Source organism: Xiphias gladius, chromosome 14 (assembly GCF_016859285.1).
Source record: "Xiphias gladius isolate SHS-SW01 ecotype Sanya breed wild chromosome 14, ASM1685928v1, whole genome shotgun sequence".
Classification (NCBI taxonomy): Eukaryota; Metazoa; Chordata; class Actinopteri; order Istiophoriformes; family Xiphiidae; genus Xiphias; species Xiphias gladius.
Window position 1 is genome coordinate 13,475,781 of NC_053413.1, and position 11,243 is coordinate 13,487,023.

The following is an 11,243-nucleotide window of genomic DNA, read 5'->3' on the forward strand; positions in this document are numbered from 1 at the left end:
AAGTCTTACACAATGTTCATTATTCATGTTTTTTCTTTTGTATAATTTTCATTTACATCGGCGTAAATTGATTTCTTTGTAAGAAGTTTTGTGTACAGTACAGCACTATTTACTATTTATAATAAAACTATATAAAAATGCACAAAGTTGTGACTTTGAGTGGGTGTCATTTCTGGGATACCAGGGCTGCAGCTATCGAAAACTACAAAATATGTTTAAATCTGACACATTTACGGCCAACAAATTAATAAAGAAATTAAGCCTTCTCCATTTATATTCCAGAGTTTTATTTTTCTAGCAGCGTTGAGAAGACATTTGGACAAATTTAAAATTAAATTTAAAGTATAAATGAACTGGAAACCAAGTCAATAAAATTACAATTACAGTCATTAACAAAATGTGAGGCCTTATTTTTGATTTCTGAATATATTTTTTTTCTGAGATTAGCGAGGGGTGCCTTGTTTTAACTTAAGACATTTGTATTAATCTTTCTTTATTTCCATTTCAACCATCAGCATAGTGACAATACCTGTGTACCTCATGCACACTCATGGAGCACTAAATCATAAATACATCCCTTTCCATAAACACTCCTTTTGGACAAACTCCTGCTCCTCAGGGGCTCCTTCACACCCCGTAATGACTAAAGCAGAGCTGCTGTAAATTATATAAGCACAGCGGCCCACAGACACACTGGGACATCAGTCACTGACACGGCTGTACAGGGTTCAGAGGGGTTTTAGCCCTCACTGCCAGAAACAGAAACAAAAACATTGTTCATCCAGTTGACAGACTCCTCAAAAGGTTACAGATATCAGCAGTGCATTTTTTATCACTCCCTGTCATTTTTTCCCTCTCTTCTAGAAGTTTGGGGATCAGGTATGCAGCTGTCCATGTCATTCATGGTATCTGTCTAAAGTAAGCATGTATTCATGACACTGATGAATAGGTTTATTTTTGTGTTTTAATATGCTTTTAATATTTTTTGTATGCATGTATCTGTGCATTGGCATGTTTGTTTGCAGCTTTATGCTAAGTTTGTGTGTGACAACACAATAAGATCAAGGCCAGATCACATTTCACTATTTTCTTTTTTCTCAACAAACTTTTTTTTTTTTTTTTTTTTTTTTTTACAAGTGCTCAACTTGTAAGACACAATGAGTGAAAAAGCCAAAGGGGTTGCTTTGGAGCAGAGTGTCAGTCAAGCAGCAACACACTGGAGACAACTTAACCTCTGACCCCAACACTCTTTGAAATGAGTAGACTACTTGACCGGAGCTGACAACAATCCAAGTTTCTCTGCAGCTTCCAAGCCCCAAAACTGAAAGTGAAGGAAGAAACACAAAGAGGACAGGCTGAAAAAAAGGTTAAGATAGAAAAAAAAAAAAAAAATTAAAAATAAGGTTTACAATCCAGAATTTACTTGGAGAGTTTTGATCTTAGAGTGTGTGACTGATTCAGATTCATTTCTGATCAAAATGAAAAAACAATTCTGTACAAATCCTTGTCAAAGGGAGCTCATAGTTGTGCTTTTATGATATTTTGGCTGCATCCAATAGGACTAAAAAGGAGCGGGCTTTATCTCTGAAATACCACCTTATCAGGTCTCTTGAAGAGTGGGTGGATGACTCACAGCGTGCCTTGCCTAAAGTGGTGAGTGCCTGCCTCTCACTCTTTCCATTTGTAGTCCTTTCTCAGCTGCCCTGGTCCCTTTTCTATCTAATTTTGTTCCGTATTTCTTTGACCCTGTCAAGATTTTCTGCTCCGTCTCTCTTCTCTCCATTTTGATATGAAACCCATGAACCGGACCCTCCTGCTTTCACTACTCTCCAGATGCCAGCAGATTCTGGAGGACACTGGTATCGACATCAATGGGCACCAAATCAACACGACTGTTTCCAGCAGCACAGTGAGCCCTATGTCCAGCACAAGTCCAGTATCCGCCATCTCGAGCTCCAGGGAGACTTATGACAATGCTTACTTTTACATCCTGTTTGTCATGTTGTTCTACTCCTTCCTTGCCATGACACTTTTCAAATGCTTCACAGGCAGCGACGATGAGAAAAAGGACCCCTACGAGGAGTTCATAAGTACTGGGCAGTCATCAGCACAAAAATTCAACACAGGCCGCATGGCAGCGAGATTTTACTTTGAAGAAGAGAGCAGCCTGTGAGCCACAGGCTTTCTAAGGAGACGGAGGGAGGGTATGAATGCATGGGGGGATGTTTTGACAGTCACCAAGCCAGAAAAACGTCAGTGTGGCCTACTCAGGCAAGACCTGTTAGTGATTTTGCAAAACCTGTAGTAAGTTCATTTTTTCCCCTTCCCCCCCTTTCCATCTGACAATCAGAAATCTCACGCGAGCAGGCCGGCCAGCCGGCCGGCAGGAGGAGACAGCTGCCTCTGATGATCTGAGAGAAGGGTGGAAACATGGAGAACTGTGGGTCAATGGCAGGCCGGAATCTCCTCCTGTGAGGCCCAATCAGGATCAATAACACCGGGGCCCTCAACAAGGACACACCACAGGGAACCAGGGATACTTCAACAGACTGATGGTGTGGACAACATGGACACTGTGTGAGTGTGTGTGTGTGTGTGAGTGAGAGTTTCGACCTGACACTGGATTTTCCATTCTATAAATTCAGTTAACATACTGAACACATTAGATTTGGATTATACATTCTTTTACTACATTTAAGATACAACAATTTACAAGCATTTATATTAGACTTTGATGGATAAATTAGCAAACTGTTGAAATTGGATATACAGTAAGATTTTAAGTTGTGTAATTTCAATCGTAGATATACAATACTTTGACCTTATATTGCAGCATCAATCAGCATTTTCCACACTGACCAAAGGACATGAAATTGTAAAACAATGTACATGCACACAAACAATTTTTCTGAATAAAATAAAATGACATCCCACTCTCAAATTGGCTCTAATTAGAGCCAAAGCTCCATGCAATAGTGACATTCCTTTGCCATTATATTGTAACTGATCTTTGGAGACTTGACGCACAGCTACAGGGCCGATTCAACCTCTCAGTGACCCCATATGATCCAAGTTTACAAAGCTGTGGAGAAACGTGAACCCGAAACTCACTTTGCAGAATTAACTTCAACTGTGCAGCGGGATTGTGGAAAGGAGCTTACAGAGAACACACGCTTCTGATTTGCACCACACATCGCGTAAATTACATTTGCGGAGAAGGGGAGGACGTTTCAGATTAGCAGCTGAACAGATACAATATCATCCCCCTCTCGGATCATCACGCGGATGCACAAGCCAGTAGCCTACGAATCAAAGAAAGAAAGTAAAGAAGAAAGCAACTCTTTTACATTTCTGCACTAAAGGGTTTTGTGCCATTAAATCTCCGGGGTCAAAGGTGGGTCTGGACTGACAATGCTGGTCTAATGTGAACTACCAGCTCCTGGAGGTTATGCCGGTCCCTGAGGCCATGTGGAACTGTTTCCTCTTCTTCCCTCATAATTAAATTTTTGTCTCATCCTCCTCCCTTGAAGTGCTTGGGTCACCACGTGTAGATCCTAACTAACAACACTGCATTCATGTTTTGGACCAGCCTTCCCTAAAAACACTCACCAGACAGTCCTGATTGAAAACAAATTGTTAGTTTTTTTTAACCTAAGGCTTGAAGTGGGAGTTGTTCATTCAACAACTCTCTAATAACTGGAGTTGTGCAGTCTGTTCCTGCAGTGCAGCTGTCAACACACTGATGCTTCAATTGGAGATTTTTTTAGGCCATTTCTTACATGGGTTTGACGTGTCTGATCTTCAGGGTGCAGCTGTCACAGCACTGCTGGAGAGGGGCTTGGGTATGAGATAAGACTTTGAGAGAACAGAGAGAAACCACCAACACACACTGAAGACACAAGGAAATGGTGTTCAGTCTATGATGGATTGACAGATTGTGACACTGTAACTCGATTATGCTTATTTGCAGATTTTATGTACTTACACTAGCTACAGCCTCTAAAATCACACCTTCATTTTTCTCCTCATGGGTTGAAACTGAGACTTTATGGTGAACAATCGCTGCTGAGACATCTGAAGAGAGGAGGAGTGTACCACTGAAAATGTAAGTACTGCTAACCACATCACTGAATTAGACAAACGTCTCACTAACTGTAACCTGCCTTCATATGTGCTGATGGTGGATCTGGAGTCTGGCCTTTGGTCGGCAACTGTGACTATGCTGCCATCCGCTGGTGCACATGGGACGCTACTAGTATCCAGACTTCTGTTCCAGTGTTGTTCCTGTAACAAGTACAAGAAAACTGTAATAAGTGTTACTGAGCAGGCAGGGCCTTGGCAGTAACATCACCACTGAGACTAACCAAGAGAACAAACACAAATCTGAAAAATTATAGGACAGATTTTCAGCAGCGATAATAGACATATTTCAGCAAATTATGAGTTTTTGAAAGAGGTTCATCGTGAAAATCCTAATTACTGACCTGTAGGAGTGGAGTTTGTACGCTAAAGTCTTGCTGTCATCTCTTTGTGTTCTTCTGGTGCTACTTGCTGTAGTAGCAGAGACCAGTGATGCAGTGGTTGTGCTGCCATCTACTGGTGTAGATCTATTTTCTGCCGTTTGTTGTGCTGAATCCATTCGGTGGCGCAGTGGTGAAAGCTGCAGTCAATAAGGATCCATGCACTGAAATTTACATAATTCACACATAGCCAGCCAATCAAGGATGAGCCTGCCAATATGACCCCCCAAAAAAGTGGGTATTCACTAACTATGTCATCCACTGAAGTTCATCATTTAGTGGAGCAGGAGAGTAACACGGAGCCTCCGCAATCCCCGCTGTTGACTCCTCTGTTACACATTCAATGCGATATCTAAAATTATATAGCACCATATAGTCCAACTGACTTGGGGAAAAACGAAGTGAGTCTTCGAGTTGGTAAACAGCTGTTCTTAGATGGGTGTAGGTTCTAGCACTTAGACACGGAGAGCATTGGATAGGGCTAATATGTGGTGGATGCAGTCACATTATGTCTAGACCATCATCAGGAGCGATCCTTTACAAGAAACATATTGTGTGTCCCTACTATGTGTTGTGCAAGATCTCACACTCTCTCTACTGGTAAGCATGGACCAAAGAAGGGACGCGTGGGTCTGGCGCAGTGCCTGGAGTTGGGATACAATAAAACCACCAATAAGACTATAAGACCTCTGGGACAGTTGGTTTCAGTTTGGGAGGCGGAGGGGTACTGTATGGTGGTGTTGACATGACCTGTTTGGGTGGTAATAGGAGCTTTAGTAGGAGCTACAAACAAGACATTCACCGGCGATTTTGTCATTGTTTAGGAAAAAAAACAACATTTATGGTGAGCGCTTGCCCAGGATTATACTAGAGGAGACTGGCATGGAAGCAACAGTGAACTGTGTAGAACAGTGAAAGAAGGCAGTGATGTATCTTAATCTTTTCTTTATCTGAATTAGTAAGAAGGTGCAGTATTCTGAATGCCAATTTAAGAGGGTAATTTCTCAACTTTCAAATGGCGCTGATAAATGCCCTTGTTTAAATGCAGTGATGTTTTACACATTAAATTTCTTTCCAACAGGTAGTGATCCACTTGTAGTCATACATTCATAAAATGCATCATACACACTGTGCTGTACATTTGCAATGTGGCCAAGATGGTATACGACATAGATACTGGAAACACGAATCTCCATATAAAACAATACACACTGCAAGGATGTGAAATCACCATATACTATTAGGCTGATTAGTTTATCTTTCAAAATTGCCACAGCATTAGCAAATAAGAACAGATAACCCAAGTACCACCAAGCAAGTTTCTAGTTAACGGATAACTGATGCGATGTGGTAGAGTGTTCAACACATTCCCAGTCGGTAGTGAACTTCTGCTTCATGCAAGGTGACATGCTGTGTGATAGCGTATGGGTCAAACCCACTTACTGGCCAAAACCTGCAAGGGACTGTTGAGAGAGCAACCTCTATTGTCGTACCAGAGCTTTGACTGTATCACACAGTCTTCATCAGCAGATGGACTTTGCTTAGTTGTCACAGAACTGTAGAGGTTCAAACTTATTATTTCGAGAACTTCCAACTTCCAGGACTTCCAAGTTGACATTCATTTTTAGGGAACTTAAACAAGTGAAATTATTGAATGGATACAGGCTTGGTGATCAGTGAAAATCGACTAAAATTTTCTGTTCAGCTGCTCTCAACAATGTCACTTTTCTCCCTATACCGCAGCCCATGGCAGTCAGACTTCCCTGTGGGTGCTCATTATGTGTATGCCTGACATCTCAAGCATCCATGTGATCATTATTGAGAGACATTTTCTCTCAGGAGCAAAGGTAAGCCAGTATACAACTAGCTCAGTATTCACTAAACAAATAAAAAAATTTATTAATGTCATTTTAATGAAAAGATTGAAGAAGTTGTCTCGTCGATCTCTTCCCCAGTTTTCATGGACTTTCCTCAAATGAGTGAAACAGCGCCCCTCTGGGTTGCAATGGCTGGTGCATGTCATTGGATTCGGGTGGTCAAAAAGAGATATTGCACCCTCACACTCGAAGCAGTCGCGGAGTCCACCGAAGCCAAGACAGGTGAAGTTATTTACATAAATAAAAAAAAAAAAAAGTGTAAACTGTTGGAAGAATCGGTGCCCGCTGCGAAACAGAGCATACATTTGTGGAGAAGAAAAATGTAAGCGAGCCGGGAAGCAAGCTAGCCGCGCTCTGGCCTCATGACAAAGAAAAGAAAGTTGACATTGTCCAGCTGCCAAATGAAACGGTTAGTTTGCTCCCCCAGACAACGTTAGCCCACGATGGAGAGAGAGGACATGCGGGGTTCTGACAGCGAACAGACTGAACGACCCTTTACAGCAACATGTGCAGTGGGACGTTGACCACCTCGCCTCCACGAAGCAAGCATGAAACAGAGAGGGGGGAATGGGCCTTCCACGCCGAGCAGCGTGAGTCAAATATCCCTAAATCTTCTCTCTGTCTCTCTGCTCGCTGGCGTCTTTTTGGTCTCCTGATGGGTTTTCTCTCTGTGTTTATACTGGATTTATTTATTTTTTTCATTCACCTCGTTCGCACTCTGAAGCCGTTGTGTTGTTGCTGAAGTGCACTTGTTGACGTTGTGGAGGTTGTTTTAGTGTCTGCACTGTGCATTTTTTCCCCTCTCCTGCTAATTAAGCTGTTGTGTTACTGCTGCTGTTTGCACAGACAGAGAGTTCACAAGGGCTTTTTTTTTGAAGATTATGTGGAATTTCCCCAGTGTTTTGTTTGTAAAAGAGCCTGTGCATAAGGTCTGGTACAGCTGCTTGTGAGAATCAATTCAGCCTTATTTAGTTTTTAAGCTGTAATATGAGTCATCAACTTGAATAAGTGATACTTCTAGGCTTTGTGGGCTATTTCTTATATCCCAAACACGTTGATAAGACTGTGAACATAAACTTTTGATACTTTTGAATGTGTTTCCTGTTCAGTCTTTTCAGTTATGATATGTACCTCTATCAGAGTATAAGCTTTATAATACAGCATTGTTTCTTCTTGAGACAATTGTTGTTTAAAGGTCATCCTAAAGTTCAGTAATTTAGATTTTTTTTATTGTGTGCTTTGTTGTTTAGATGAAACGATTAGTCCATGACAAAAAAAAAAAAAAAAATCTGCAGCAGTTTTGATAATCAATGAGTTGTCTGAGTAATTTTTTTTAAAGGAAACATCTTTGGGTTTTGGACTATTGGTCGTACAAAACAAGACATTTCAGGATATTTTTGCCGTTTTCTGACATTTTATAGTCCAAACGACCAATCAGTCAATAATATAACAGACAAATTAATCTACAATGAAAATAATTGTTGATTGCAGCCCCAATCTGTTGCATTCACCCACAATGGAATGGTACTACAAATCGGAATTTGTTAACCTTTTGCAGACACATTGCTTTACCCTATACCTTAATGATACAACCCGTTGACTTGGCTTCTGAACCATCCCACTGCTAAAATGAGTGCTCATTTTCAGAATTAATTTAACTGACCTCTGCTATTTAAATTGGCCAGAACCGCCACTTCCATCATAATTAAACTTTTGACACATCCCCCTACTTTGAAGTGTGGAAATATCACTGAAAGGCCCTCTCCAGTTGAACAGCGATGCCGTGACCTCTTCTTGGCTGCTCAGCCTGATCTAAGTTCAGATAGTGTTTAAATAAATATCTGGTTATGTTATTTTCATATCTCAGGCTTAAATTAGGCTCTGACCTTTTTAACAGTTTATTGGGATTTAACAAATGGTTCTGTTTTTTTTTTTCTAAGAACCGTGCAGTCTCTTGTCACATCTGTGTTCTTGTTGGAAACTCATATGTGCTTCCATCTGCTGGTGAAGATGTGACACTACTATTACCCAGAGTCGCACTGGTATCTGTCAGTGTTGTTCCTGATGTGTGTCTGTACAAGGACACTGTTAAAAGCCCGAGGTGTTAGTGAGCATGCCAAACAAGGTGAGTCACTGACTTAGGATCAATGTTGGATCAGACCCTTAAGAAAACAATTAAAAAATTAACAATTTATAGATTCTTCTCAATTTATAGGTGCATTTGTATCTGCATTGTTGAAGAGACTGTAGGTGAAGAAGTCATGGTGATATTTGCCAGTGTAGATGTAGATGCTGCCTGTAGATGCTGCCTGATGTGCTGGGTCTGTTTGGTAGTGCTCTAGTAAAATTTGAAAAAGATTTGCACTATAAATCTTGAAACCTACCTCAGTGTCAAACCCGACATATTATAAGATTACTCTGATGCAAACTACTGAGTGTGCATGTGCAGGAAGAGGGTAGTAGACTTGATGAACTGGAATGTAGTGAAAGAAGGAAGCATACAGGACAGTCGGACAGGTAGCACAGCAGATTTTAATATGAAAATTAAAAGACTTTTAGTTGTTACAGTTGCTGTGTGGGCATCTCAAGAAAGAAACGTTCCAAGAAGATATACCTTGAACTAGCTATACCATAGACCATACTGTCATTTTAACAGATGGAGGTCATGGACTTTGTGCTTTTGACACTGTGGATATGCTGCTATCTGCTGCTAAAAATGCAACACTACTATCTACTGATTTTTGTCAGTGTTATCCCTGGTATGAAAACAAGGAAAATGTCGCAATACTTTAGTGTTATCGAGTGGGCCAAAGGAGTGGTGGCAGTAAAATACTAGAAAAAAGACTTGCGGGTTTTTCTCAGTCACGCATTTCACTGCTGAATCATTGTGGATTATTGATGACTCAGAATCTGATGCACAAAATAATAACTTAATTATTTATGCATTTGACAAGGACTGGTAACATATTTTCAGCAGTGACACGAAGAATATATGTAGCTGTTTGTAAAGGCAAAAGTGAGTTTTTGAACGAGCTTCGTGGAAAATCCTCACCAACTTCTAGCTGCAGAGACTGTGGACTCTGAAGATGTGTTATATTTGCTGGTGTAGATGTAGTACTGCTGCCTCCCGTGTTGGCTCCTGTAGAGGCAGAGTCTATGGATGCCAAAGCTGTGCTGATATGTGTTGGTGTAGGCATAACAATAATACCGTTTGCTGGGTTGGGTGCCGTAGGAGCATGGGCCGCGGATGATGAACTTGTGTTTCCAATTACTGGCGTAGGTGTAGTACTTCTGTTTGTTATGCGGGGTGGTCTAGCAGCAGAGACCGTGGAGGATAAAGCTGTGCTGCCATTAACTAGTGTGGGTGTAGAACTTGTGTTTGTTATGCTAAGTGGTGTAGTTGAAGGGCCTGGGGTTACAGAAGTTGTGCCCAAATTCAGCAGTATAGATGCTATTTTGTTTCTTGTTGTGTGGGGTGCTGTAGTGGCAGAGACTGTGGAGGCTGAGGTTGGGTTCCCATCTGTGAGGGTAGATGTTTTGCTGGATTCGGTAGCAGAAACATGGATGATGAAGTGGTGCTCAAAGCCATTCGTTTATGTGTCGTATTGCTGCTTGTTGTGATGGGCGTTGTAGAAGCAGAGACTGTGGATGCTGAAAGTGTGCTGGTGTTTGCTGGTGGAGGGAATTATGAGTGAGTATAGGGAGCTCTTAGTTAAGACAGGAAATTAAGAGATTTTATGTTGTTATTTCATATGAATAGTGTAAGAAATTATTTATGGTGAGCCTTTCCATTTTTAAGTAGAGGATACTGATATGGATGTAACAATGAACTGTGCTAGAACAGTAAAAGTCTGTTGATTTACAGTTTTCTTCTTTTGAGAATATGTGACAAAAACAGCTGCAGTGATGATCACAGTTGGTTTCCGATGTTCAGGTGCATTGCTTTTAAACTATGTTCTGAGACTATCGTGATTGTGACCACCAATTCAAAGTCACTCACTTAATGAAAAGTATATTCTTTTCAGTGTTCTGTACTTTTACTGTCACATAGTAAGCACTTTTTTTTTTCTTTCTCCTGTATGCCAAGCAAAAAAATCTTTTATCTTCATAATTGGTTTGAAATCACATGTACAGGGACCCACTCAGCTGGTCACATGATCTATGTTAAAAAATGGGCGCCAAGAGAATACAAAATGCAGCTATTGGGCACAGGGGTGTGTGACAGTAACGTGAGAAAATCTATGAAGGGGTTGAAATGATGTACAAATGAAGGAGACTACTTTCGAGTCATTAGGGCGCTAATGGGTTGCTGATATGATAGACCTATGCTTGAAATTTTAAGATTTGATTTCTCAAAAATGGTTGGAGCACAAATTTTTACTCTGTGTGGGCAAAAGTGCACAAATGCATAAAAATAGTTTTATCCATTTTCTGATCACATGGGATGCCACACGGAGGTGCAGTGTATTCCCTAGAGTCGCAGTAATGCGGTACTCCATCGTACTCTCTGAGTAATTAATGCGAAATGTGCAGGTATTACGAGAGTCTTCGGAATAGGCTCCACAGTGGTGTTCATGTTAATAAAACTAGTAACCGTTTAGTTTGGGCTGTAACAATCACTTCGCAATGGAAATTCGGAAACGTGCACTTTATTTAACTCAGTTCTGGTACTTATGTTATATTTCTACTACCTTTGCCAAAGAAGTTAGCTAAGTAAAAGACTTTCTGTTCGGAGAGGTAGGTAGGTCGACATTGTCGCTGTATGCTGCTTCTGCTGAGTGATTTGGCCAGCTGCTGCACACGCACTTGCCGACAATCTATGATGGACTGCTGGAATTTGTTTTGT

At 40.9% G+C, this 11,243-nt stretch overlaps 1 long non-coding RNA gene across 1 annotated transcript; it reads left to right on the forward strand.

Annotated features, from left to right (window-relative positions):
• Positions 1–4,030: 4,030 nt before the first annotated feature.
• Positions 4,031–7,218, forward strand: LOC120798883. The gene is made up of 3 exons (XR_005708756.1): positions 4,031–4,105; positions 6,264–6,367; positions 6,476–7,218. It is a non-coding gene; the product is annotated as an uncharacterized LOC120798883 (long non-coding RNA).
• Positions 7,219–11,243: the final 4,025 nt, after the last annotated feature.